Here is a 13,085-nt window from a genome sequence, read left to right on the forward strand (position 1 = left end):
GTGTTTTTTGGTTTAGTGACAGAAGATTGCTGCCCGAGTGAACGTTATTTCAAGAGCAGTGAGCGTTGAACGCATTGCATTGCTGTTGGCGCCATCGAACATCTACAGTGGGTCACGTAGACTACACGCACGTCACGTGGTTTGCCCTGCCGTACAGGCGTCTCTCCAGCGGCTCGTCTCGTATGCCCAGGACTCGTCAGACTGGTATTTGTGTCAATTTCGTTATTACTCATTACTAGACTGTGTTAAAAAAAAACCCACACTGAACTGTTTATGTTTGAACATTAATTGGTTTTGAGACTCAACATTTACAGTGAGTTTCTCATTTGAGGTTGTGTTGATATTGTGTATACCAATAGATACTGTGTATACAAAGAAAGTCAAACTCTGTTTTTTTTCCACTTAATTTAATTTAATTTAATTTTTTTGTTGCTATTGTCATCCTATAGTATTACATTCAATTAATACTAAACTGTTGTTGCCTATTGATTCATCTGTACTGTGTTTGGAGTTTAGGGCTTATTACAATACTGACCTGAGGGTTTATAAGTATTTTGGAGTTGTGTACTTACCTTGGAGTAGGGGCGTCTCAACTGTCCTGTTACTTCTGGGGAGGCAGGGTTATGCTGAGTTGGACCCATAGCACAGCATACACTCTACACGTCAGGGGCCGCCGTGTCAGATACCTTAGCGTGAAGCCCACCCCACGATATCGTATAGGGTGTAACGTGCTGACCACTCAGTTCAGCAGGATAGGCATCCACATTCGTACCCACGTAGGTACTGAGACTAATTGCATTGGGAATGGGGACCCAGATCCCTTCATTAACCTAATCGTTCAAGGTAAATAAGTACTATTACTACCCCTACAAGGCGTGGTTTATTATGCCCACTACACATGCAACTATTAGCATTTGAGTCTGAGATCATAGGAGCAGTCACAAAATTGGTTATAGGGAAATGGCTGAGGCCACATCTCAAAAAGATTCCTGTTCCCTATATAGCTGATTAGCCTAATTGTTGAACTCCATCTCTGATTAAGAGGAATCCTCCTCAGGTGTTACAGAACGACTCCATGGGCCATAAGGCTGAACATTTGGACGCCTCTTTTTACTGCAGCTTCGCTATCAAACACTTCAGGCTTATGTAACCAGGTTAAAATTAATGTTTTTATTTTATTTTGTTTGAGTATGAAATATCACCAAATCCTGTCTGTGTGCTGTTATTTGTGTTTACTACATTTTATTTTATGTCATTATTTACTTTTATGTATGTTTTATAACGACCGTCATATACCTGTACTGTCGCTTTAAGAGAGAGGTCTTGTGGGTACACGGAAGAGGGAACACGGGAGAGGCCATTTTTGTTTTGTGGAGGGAGTCTCAAGGAGCGACCGGGCCGAGCCACGCGTGTTTCTTACCGTCGCACAGTTTTGCTGGTTGAGGAGAACGTAACCTTGAGTATCCCTGTAAGAAGATACTGCAAGCTGTGGGATAAAATACTTGTTTTATCCTTTCTTACGTCCGAGTCCCGTGGACGGTTTCTCCTTCTAATGCACACGAGTGAAGTCCGGGCAGTGGTTGAGCTTCAACCCCCACGTCCGTAAGAAACACCGCTCCAGCTGGAGGACTGGACGTTTGTCGAAGGATTTGAAACTGCAAGGAAAGAAGAATTCAGCTCGCGCTGGCTATAGAGCTGAGAGGTGGCTGTCCTATAGCTTTGTTATGAGACAGACAACATTCTATTTCCTTTTCTTTCCTGTGATTTTGTACAGAAAATAAATGGCAAGGTGGGCCAAATAGAGTCCTGTGTGTCCCCCCTCCTTCCTTGATCATGATGATGATGATGATGATGATGATGATGATGATGATGAGAGACTGAGGGCCCCCCACAACACCTGGGGCCCCACCCAAAATGGAACACAACGCAGAGCTAATGATGAGAGTGACGGGCGTGCAGCAGGCTGACCAGCATAGAACACCATAGGACTGCTCCCGTTACACTTAGGATCTTGAGTGGTGATGTGTAGCAGATCCTTGATTGTTGAAGCTTATAAGCTCAAGCCCCAGTTACCCTGAAACTGCTTCACAGCAGAGAACTGAAACTCAACTTGTGACTTGATATGGGAAAGACCAGCAGAATGTGCACAAGGTGCAGTAGGTTGGCATAAATTTCTTCTTTCTCACAGCGCATTTTCTGCCAGAGAGGAAGGTACTTCTCTTGCTTGTGGTGCCGACTGATGTCGTCTTTTACTTTCCTCCATTCTCTCTCCATGTGTGCTGTATTGCATCCCTTCTGAATGAGCAATGGTTCAAAATGGTCACACAGGGTCTGCATTTCCTGTGTCCCATATTCTAACAGTGCTGCATCGTCAGTGGGGAAGTTGACGGGGTCAAAGATTTCTGCCGCTAGAAGAACTGCATCACTGCTGAAAGTGGCAAACCGGTCTCCTACACAAGAGACAAGAGCACGGACTTCTATGCCATGGTAGGTGAAGGCTGATTTTTCACCCAAAGCCTGGTTCACAGCAGCCAGCACAGGTCGCAGGTAGGGACCTGGGGATTGTGTCTGTTTTCTTAATCCAGCTTGGGCAAGGACCACTTTGCTCCTGACAGAAGATATTGGTAGATCATCTTTCTGGAAATCCAAGGAGAGGTCTGCCAGGTCGTCAACCAAATCTTGATACAATGCCAGGTAGAGAATTAACATGCATGATGTCATTTGCTTCACGTATGCCTTCATCTTTGCTGAGTCTGCAGCCTGGATGTCCCGACATTGGCCAGACGAATATTCTTGAAACTGTTACCACACTTTTGAAGCTGGTGGTAAGGCCGGTCAGGGCCCTCCTTCGATGGTCGATCCATCTGGTGCCCTGGCAGCGTGCTGGTTTGACGACATGTTGATGGAGGATGGCTGCCACTTCTTTCAACTCCTTTCATTTCTTTGCTGACCTTCTGTAGAGGCAGTAAAGGCGCATCATAAGTTCATCAATTTGTGCGAAAAGGGTTTCCTTGAACGCACATTTTAAACACAGCTCAAGCCGATGGGCAACACGATCATTTTAATTATATTTTTTAATAATTAATTTAATATTTGTTGTATTTATTGTTCAATTTATATTCCATTTATTTTATTGATATTAATTGGAAATTGAATGTTACAGAATGCTGTATACAGATTGGGCTCAACTTACCTAGTGAAAAAGGTTTCCAGTTTATATTTACTCGCAATTTTGTCTCGTTCCCTTTCCATTTCACGCTTTGTGCTGTGAGGGCAACAATTCATATTTGATGTTTGCTTACTTTTGATCTTTCACCATGACTTTGCATTGCTTAGATGGATGCTTGAAGTCCATGTGTAGTAGAACAAAGATGGTCTTATAAAGTGTCTTCTCAAGGTGCACAAATAAGGGCCTATTGTTAATTGTTGTATGGGGGACTCACTGAGTGTAGCAAGTCTGTACGCGGTAAATTGGAGAAATGGCCTTGGTGGATGAGAGCTGGAAGACGTGAGATAAGGAGGGGGGAAATCGTGTGGCAATACTGTAAGAGATTTTTGTCTCGTTCTTCATTTCTGTCAGCGTGGAATTCAATAATTGCCACGACAGTGCGCTCCTTTCGTGGCATAGCGCCGAAAAATTAGCATCCCGTCCGCTCTCACAGCAAATGCCAAAGCATATCAGCTCCTTCACGCCTCAGGGCGCATACGCTTCCGATGGCCTTACGGTCGCTCCGTCCCACTTCTGACACCAATGTAGCGAATTCGGGGGGACAACGCAACCACAGGAACTGCCGCGGCCGGGAAGCGAACCCGTATCGCCCGCTCGACTAAAGGGTCAGATCCGCGAGCCAGCGGCCAGCGTGTCTTCTTATCCATGCACGTTACAATACTTACCCTGTAACGTTACAGTGTTTAGCCGCTTGTGTTTGTGCTTAGCTGCCACACAAGTATTTGCGGGAGTGGGAGAAATCTCGCGCTACTGTTGATGTCCGGCGTGATGGCGGAGACACCGGGAAACGTGAGTTTGTTTATGTGCTGCGTGGCGTGTAGTTTTAAACGAGGAAATAGCAATTTTATTTTAAGGGCACAACGGCCAGTTCAAAACAGGGCATGTCAAACTGGCAGTGTGGGTAGTTCATTTTAGAAGGGGCATTGCGGCCACACTCCAGGGCATCCACAGCACTGGCCGTCGTATAATTCCTGCCCCGTTATAAGTAAAGATTACCATGTAGAGCCGAAGGAACGGAGAAGACCGTAGGTTCACACTTTAGCCGTGTAGGCAACTTTCTTTAATCCCTGGTAAATCAGAGAGACAACCAAAACTTAACCCTTGGTTCCTGGGTTGAATTCTGTCCCCAATACGTGTCCACCACATGAGCCCCCCCAGAATTCGCCCTAGTAATCGAAGTCAGGCAGGCGCGGGGGGACGACAGGCCGTCCGCGGCGGCTCCGGATAACAGGGGCCGGAGTGTCTCTGGGAGGCATTGACGCGGGCCTGTGGAGGTCGGCCTGAGGAGCAGAAGAGGCAGCTCGGGCCTCCATGGGGGGAGGAGGCGGAGCCGGGGGACGACCGCGACGAGGAGGTTGGGCTAACTCCAACGGCTGCGTCAAGTCCAGGTGTGCGGGTTTAACTCGGTCCACTGAAACATGCTCGGCCGTGCCCCCAAAATCTACCACCAGGTGCTTAGTTCCCCGTTCCAGGACGCGGAAGGGGCCGTCATAAGGGGGTTGCAGAGGGGGGCGGTGTGCGTCGTGACGGATGAACACGTAGTCCGCTGACTGCAGACCTGGGGGCACCTGGGACACCGGAGCGCCGTGTTGGGCGGTAGGGACGGGTGTGAAAGCTCTGACCCCGTCCAGCAAGGAGGCTCGTTGGTCCACAGCTGACCAGGGACGCGTTGCATTGGGCATGAAATCGCCTGGGACTCGCAGCGGCGTGCCGTACACCAGCTCCGCAGAGGAGGCTTGTAGGTCTTCCTTCGGGGCGGTCCGCAGGCCCAGCATGACCCATGGGAGCTTGTCGACCCAGTTGCAGTCCTTGAGAGTAGCCCGAAGTGCAGCCTTCATGGACCGGTGGAAGCGCTCACATAGGCCGTTCGCCTGAGGGTGGTAGGCGGTAGTGCGATGAAGCTTGACGCCCAGAGCCTCACCCACAGCATTCCATAGCTCTGAGGTAAACTGTGGCCCGCGGTCAGATGAAAGGTCGGAAGGTGTACCGAAACGTGAGACCCACGGCCCAATAAAAGCCCGGGCCACATCAGCAGACGTCGTGGATGCCAGGGGAACAGCTTCAGGCCAGCGCGTAGTCCTGTCCACCACAGTGAAGAGGTAGGTGAACCCATGGGAGGGGGGTAGGGGACCAACCAGGTCGACGTGGACATGGTCAAATCGTCTCTCCGGCACTGCGAAGCGTTCCAGGGGCGCCTTAATGTGGCGGTGTATCTTAGCCCGTTGACAGGCAACACACGAGTCGGCCCACGCTTTCACGTCTCTCTTAAGTCCCTCCCACACAAACTTAGCAGAGGTCAGGCGCACGGATGGCTTACCGCCTGGATGAGAGAGGCCGTGCACAGCTTCAAATACGGGGCGTCTCCAGCTGTCCGGGACGATGGGCCTGGGCTGTCCTGTGGAGACGTCACACAGGAGGGTGACACCTGTGTCGCTGAAAGGAACGTCCTGCAGGCGGAGCCCCGTGTCGGAGGCCCAGAGACGGAGGATGCTCGGGTCCGTGGCCTGGTCAGCAGCCATCTGTGCATAGTCAAGGCCTAGGTGGACCGCTCCAATCACTGCCCTAGAGAGGCAGTCAGCTACCTGGTTAGACTTACCAGCGACGTGCTGGATGTCGGTAGTGAATTCCGAAATGTAGGAGAGTTGTCGCTGCTGGCGAGCGGACCATGGCTCGGCCGTCTTGGACATGGCAAACGTGAGGGGCTTGTGGTCCACGTACGCAGTAAACTCGCGGCCCTCTAGCAGGAAACGGAAATGCCGGACGGCGAGCCAGAGACCGAGGAGTTCCCTGTCAAAAGTACTATACTTGCGCTCTCGGGGTGTAAGCCGGCGACTGAAAAAGGCCAAAGGCTGCCAAGCCCCTCCCACCCACTGTTTGTGAACCGCACCAACAGCATAGTCCGATGCATCCGTGGTTATGGAAATAGGCGCTGTAGGTGATGGATGCGCTAGCAGGGTAGCCTGGGATAGCGCAGCTTTAGTCTCAGTGAACGCACGGTCCCGCTCTGCTGTCCAGTCGACCGCCTGGTTGGGGGACATGCCTTTCAGCGCCTCGTACAGTGGCCGGATGATAAAGGCGGCTCGGGGAATGAAGCGGTGGTAGAATGTCACCATCCCGATGAACTCCCTGAGCGCATGAGCTGTTTGGGGGCGCGGAAAGGCCGCCACCGCTTCCACCTTTGAGGGCAGGGGGACTGCCCCGTCCCCAGTGATGCGGTGCCCGAGGAAATCAATGGCTGTCAGCCCGAACCGGCACTTCGCCGGGTTGACGATCAGCCCATGCTGGCTGAGGCGTGTGAAGAGGGCATGAAGATGGGACAGGTGTTCTTCCTTGGAGGCGCTGGCGATGAGTATGTCGTCCAAATAGACGAAGATGAAAGGAAGGCCACGGAGCACTGAATCCATCAGCCGCTGAAAGGACTGGGCCGCGTTTTTGAGTCCAAATGGCATTCGTAGGAATTCAAATAGGCCGAATGGGGTAGTCACCGCTGTCTTGGGGATGTCCGAGGGGTGCACGGGAACTTGATGATAACCACGGACCAGGTCGACTTTTGAGAAGCATTTGCCAGACAGGTTTGCAGAAAAGTCCTGGATATGCGGGACAGGATAGCGGTCGGGCGTGGTGGCGTCATTTAGTCGGCGGTAGTCCCCGCATGGGCGCCAACCTCCATCAGGCTTAGCGACGATGTGGAGTGGGGACGCCCACGGGCTGTCAGAGCGGCGGATGATCCCCATGCGTTCCAGGTGCTCGAACTCAGACTTGGCAATGGCGAGTTTGGCGGGGTCGAGACGCCTGGCTCTGGCGTAGACCGGGGGCCCCTTCGTAGCAATGTGATGCTCCACCCCATGCTTAGCGGTGGGTGCAGAGAAGGTAGGCTGGGTGAGGTCAGGGAACTCAGCGAGGAGGCGGTTGAACTTGTCTGCCTCTGAGAGAGTTGGCTAGACCTGCATAGGCCGCTTCCCTCCGTGTACATGCGAAGGAGAAGAAGGTTAAGGCATCGACCAGACGGCTGTTCTGAATGTCCACTAGCAAACCGTAAGCGCACAAAAAATCAGCTCCGAGGAGGGGAAGCGTTACATTGGCCATGACGAACTCCCACGTGAAACGTTGTCCACCAAAACACAGTTCTACAGACCGCACGCCGTAGGTGTGGATAGGGCTGCCGTCAGCCGTCGCCAACTGGGGGCCCCGCTCCCCGCCCATGATGTCGACGTCAGTAGCAGGGAGCACGCTTCTCTGTGCGCCCGTGTCACAAAGAAATCGCCGACCGGAGATGGTGTCGAGGATGAAGAGTAGCCTGCTCGTATCGCCAACACTCATGGCCACTACTGAGTGTTGGCCCTCTCGTTTCCCGTCGGCCTGTAGTTGCAGGGGGAACGGCACCGTTTAGCTTTCGCACCAAATCGAGCGTGGTACATACAGAGTCCAGAGGGCTTGTAGCGGTCTGATGCTGTGGCGCCACCGTCGGGCCACGCCCGCGATGTCGGCGGGAGGCCAGTGAAGGTAGGAGCCAGCACCCCGGCATGGGAGGAACGTTGTGTAGCGACGAAGAATCGGTCAGCCTCCTTTGCCAGCTCACGGGGATCAGTGATGGTGGAGTTAGCGAGCGCAGTCTGGACGTGGGGCGGCATGTTGCGCAGAAACAGCTCCATAAACAGGAAACATGGCTTTTCTTGACCCAGTAGGTTTAACATCCTGCTCATTAGCTCCGATGGTTTGCCATCTCCCAAGCCCTGAATTGCGAAGAGGCGACGTGCTCTCTCCGTTGTTGACAGTTCAAAAGTTTCAAGGAGGAGATGTTTAAGTGCGGCGTATTTACCATCGGCCGGTGGGTTGGTTATGAAACCGCTTATCCTGGAAGCCGTAGCGCCCCCCAGCGCTGCCACTACGTAGTAGTACCTGGTCTCGTCTGCTGTTATGTCTCTGAGCGCGAACTGTGCCTCAGCCTGCGCGAACCATGTAGCCGCGGAAGACTCCCAAAACAGTTTAATTGCAACGGCGTTCGTAGCCATAATGTGTGTGGTTTCAGAAAACTTATCCGAAAACCGACGTCGGGGTCACCAGTGTAGAGCCAAAGGAACGGAGAAGACCGTAGGTTCACACTTTAGCCGTGTAGGCAACTTTCTTTAATCCCTGGTAAATCAGAGAGACAACCAAAACTTAACCCTGCGTTAACCTGCCAGGGCAACCATGACTTAACCCTTAGTTCCTGGGTTGAATTCTGTCCCCAATACGTGTCCACCACAACCAGCTTCACACATACAGTATCCGACATCCTGTTACAGGTCGGATCAAAACTGTGCACAGGAACCTGATTATGCCTGTTAATTTTCTGCCGCTGCCTTCATAGGGGGAGTCCGATCAGGAAACTTGAGAGTTTTGTTCCCCGTGATAGCCAGAGCCAAGATACTGTGGGTCGGATGGAGCAGAGTGATGCCCGGACTGCCCGGTGGGTATCTGACCTTTCTGAGTCCCGAGAGGATGAGGAGGCTGATCTGGCTGTCTTGTTGGACATATCTGGAGGTAGTAGTGAATTAGCAGAGGAACAGGAGGTTGATGGCAAAAATGACAGCAGGTTTTCAGCACGTGGAGCAGATGTAGGGGAAAATGCCGAGTTGCAAGTTAATGTGAATACAGGGTCAACTGAAGTGAGGTTAAGCAATAGCCATTCATCTGATCAGTCATTAGATATTCACGATGTTGAGTCTGCTGTTAATGACGCCACATACTCGGTCAGGACGTCATGTGTGGAATCGGCAGCTGCGAGCGAGTCTCATACTGTGGCCACCGTACAGGATAGGGTTTCTGTGGGTTCTTTAAGAGAAAGACTCCGCACTAGCTTAAGATGGCGGCGCGCATAGGCGCAGCGGCTCAGTGCTCTCCTTTTCGGTGGGTTTTATGGCTGTCGTTTTGTTGCTCGTCTTGACGACATTCTGCTGGACGAACAACATCTACAGCCGATTCGATCTCCTAAAGATAGGACTACAGAACGAGCAGTCTGTTACTGCAGAGTTTCTCCGCTCCCACGATATACCGGCGGACATACCCAGGAACCTGGGTTCTCCGTGGTTTACCATCTCCGCTGGTAGGGGGCGGGGGCGACGCAGGGACAGGAGGCAAAAGCGAGGCTGTAGAGCTGGCGTGTTTGGTGAGGCGGCCACACAAACCGCCGCTCCCTTGTATTTTCCTAACCAATGCTAGATCCCTCACAAATAAGATGGACGAACTGAAGTTACAGGTTGCAAAGGACAAGACCATCAAGGATAGTTGCATCCTGCTTATTAAAGAGACCTGGCTTCATTCATTCAGCTATTGAGCTAGCAGGCCGCACAATACACTGTCAGGACAGGGCCAGAGACTCCGGTAAGACCAAAGGAGGGGGATTATGCGTCTATGTGAACAACTGGTGTACCAACACAAAGACTGTAGACAGCTACTGCTCCCCGGACCTGGAGTACATGACTGTTAAATGCAGGCCCATATATCTTCCCCGGGAGTTTACTGTGGTCATGATAACTGCCATGTATATTCCACCAGATGCTAATGCTAGCTCGGCTCATGGACATTTACATAACATCATTAGCAACAACCAGAGTATGTATCCTGAGGCTGTTCACATCATAGTGGGGGACTTTAACCATGCTGATTTAAAAGCAGTGCTCCCTAAATTCCATCAGCACATTAAGTGTGCTACTAGGGGAGCAGATACACTGGACAAGGTCTACTCTAACATCAAACAGGGCTACAGGGCTAAACCACCACACCTGGGCCAGTCTGACCATGTGTCCCTGCTCCTAATCCCGGTATACAACCCCTCAGGAAAAGTGCTCTTACCACAACTAAGACTGTTAAAACATAAGCCTCTCATCAGCTGCAGGACTGCTTTGAAAGAACTAACTGGGATATTTTTGAACATCAGGACCTGGAGGAGTATACCACAACTGTCCTGTGCTATATCAAGAACTGCATGGACATCACTACCATGGACAAGCAAATCCGGGTTTATCCCAACCAGAAGCCCTGGATGACAAACGAGGTCCAGAGCCTGCTGAGGGACAGGAACACTGCTCTCAGGTCTGGTGATGGGGCACAATACAGTGCTGCCAGAGCCAACCTGAAAAGAGGCATCAGAGATGCCAAGGCAGCTTACAAAAAGAAAATTGAGGACCACTTTAGCAGCAACAACACAAGGCAGGTGTGGCAGGGGGTTCAGCACATCACTAACTACAAATCCAGCAACCTCACTGCTGGCGGTGACGCCTCACTGGCAGAGGAGCTTAACATCTTCTTTGCCTGCTTTGAGGAGAAGCCACCGGAGGCAGCCACGTTCCATCTACCAGCCTACAGCAGCCTCATCCTCATGGTGGAGGAGCATGAGGTGAGGCGCACACTGAGGGGGGTGAACCTGAGGAAGGCTGCGGGTCCCAATGGTGTCCCTGGACGGGTGCTGAAGGAATGTGCGGACCAACTGGCGGGGGTCTTCACCAAGATCTTCAACCAGTCTCTATCCCAGTCCACCATCCCACCCTGTCTGAAGACACCCACGATAGACCCACTGCCAAAAAAAGTCCACTGTCAGCAGCCTGAACGACTACCGAACTGTGGCACTCACACCTGTCATAATGAAGTGCTTTGAGAAACTGGTCCGGAGTCACATCATCTCAAGCCTCCCACCCGCTTTCGACACACACCAGTTTGCCTACAGAGCAAATAGGTCCACAGAGGATGCTATAGCCACATCTCTTCACACCCCCCTGACCCACCTAGAGAAGCAGGGTAGCTACGCCAGGCTGCTCTTTGTGGACTTCAGCTCTGCATTCAACACCATCCTCCCCCACAGACTGGTGACCAAACTGACAGAACTGGGCCTTGCTTGTTCCATCTGCCTCTGGATTAAAGACTTCCTGTCTGAGCGCTCACAGAGGGTCAGAGTAGGCCCTCTCACATCTCCTCAGCCCTCAGCCCCAGCACTGGCTCCCTACAGGGCTGTGTGCTGAGCCCCCTACTCTACACCCTGTACACACACGAGTGCACCCCCGCTCACTCCAGCAACACCATCGTCAAGTTTGCAGATGATATTATGGTAGTGGGGCTAATCTCTGGGAGGGATGAGTCTGCATACCGGGATGAGGTGGAGTGGCTGTCTGTGTGGTGCAGGGAAAATAACCTGACCTCCAAGACAAAGGAGTTGATTGTAGACTACAGGAGGAACAAAACAGACAATCATCCCCCTTTTCATCGGCGGGGACTGTGTGGAGAGTGTCTCGGACTTCCGGTTTCTGGGGATGCACATAGAGGAGGGCCTGACCTGGAGCATTAACACCACAGCACTAGTTAAGAAGACACAGCAGAGACTCTACGTCCTGAGGATCCTCAGGAAGAACCACCTTGCCACCTCACTGCTTGTGTCCTTCTGCCGCTGCTCCATAGAGAGCATACTGACCTACTGCATCTGTGTCTGGTTTGCCAGCTGCACAATAGCAGAGAGGAAAGCACTCCAGAGGGTCATCACCACCGCCGAAGATTATCGGATGCCCACTGCCCTTCCTGGAAGATCTAGTATACAGTAATACAGCATACTGACCATGTGTCTGGAAAGGACATAATGCTGAAGAACAGTGATTACTGATTAGCATGCTTTTATGATGGATACTTACCGTGCATGTGACATGGAGCACTCGTGATATTTGTAGTGTTAAAGATACTGTATATGATTATATGCAGAATCCCTTACATAACCATTTCCTTCAAGATCATTGAGGAAAGGATATTTTACAATCAATGTCTTGACAGTTTGCACATATTCCAAATTTGTAGGATATATGATAATAAAGGAAATGGAAATTACCAGGACAAATGGCATTGCAATGCTAATGCAGTTTTCTGCAATTTCCTAGAATCAGATGAACTCAAAAATTTGAACAGATGGAAAGGTTGGCCTAGCCTTAGCTCAACTGGTGCAAGTCTGGGTAGTCTGCTTCCACAAGTATGAACTTTTTAAACTAATCTTAATTCAGATAGTTGATACTTTCAGTGACTACGTTTACATGCACACCATATCCCAATATTATTCGGAATATTGTCAATTCAATCAACTGACGTTGATTCAACGGTGAATAGATGTTGAAATGCCGGCTGGGTTAACTAGCAAGCTAACATTAACTTGCAATAAATTAGCATTTCACAGTGAGTTAAAGTTAAAGTGCAACTTGCAGGTTAACAAAAACTGTTGATTAATGAGTAGGGATGTAAAACCAGTAGTGAATTTTCATCAAAAAAAAACAACTTTAAGTTCACTACAACATTTATAGTAGTTTTTAGTTTTTTTTGGTCAAGAGGGAAGATTAAGGTTATGTTAGTTAACGTGAGCCAGCGAGTTAACGTTATTCGCCATTTAATGTTACCCTTACATTAGCCAAATTTAGCGAGCAATTGTGCGATGTTACATTGTCACACATCAAAAAAGCATGAAGTTTAATTACCAGGGCCTTTAGCAAGCTCACGTTAGATGTGCAATTTAAATACGTTAATCAACGCTAGACAAAAACTTTTGACAGGGCTGCAGATGTCGTTTTGTGTTAGCTAACACAAAAGCGTTGTGAAATAACATAACACGTTACTTACATTTAAACTTACCTCTGAATCTCTGGGCTTCCTCTTCGGTCACCTCTATGCCAGCCTCGTTTTATCGTTTTCCAACAGGTCAGGGTTGCCAGGTCGTTGTGCTAAAACCAGCCCAATCGCCAATCAAAAGTAGCCCGAAACTAGCCCAATGGCGACTAAAACTGGCCCAAAAACAGCCCAATACCAGAACTCTAAATATGGCCCTGCCAAACACTATACACTGCTTTTAAAG

The sequence above is a fragment of the Lampris incognitus genome, chromosome 9 (assembly GCF_029633865.1).
Source record: "Lampris incognitus isolate fLamInc1 chromosome 9, fLamInc1.hap2, whole genome shotgun sequence".
In the NCBI taxonomy this organism is placed as follows: domain Eukaryota; kingdom Metazoa; phylum Chordata; class Actinopteri; order Lampriformes; family Lampridae; genus Lampris; species Lampris incognitus.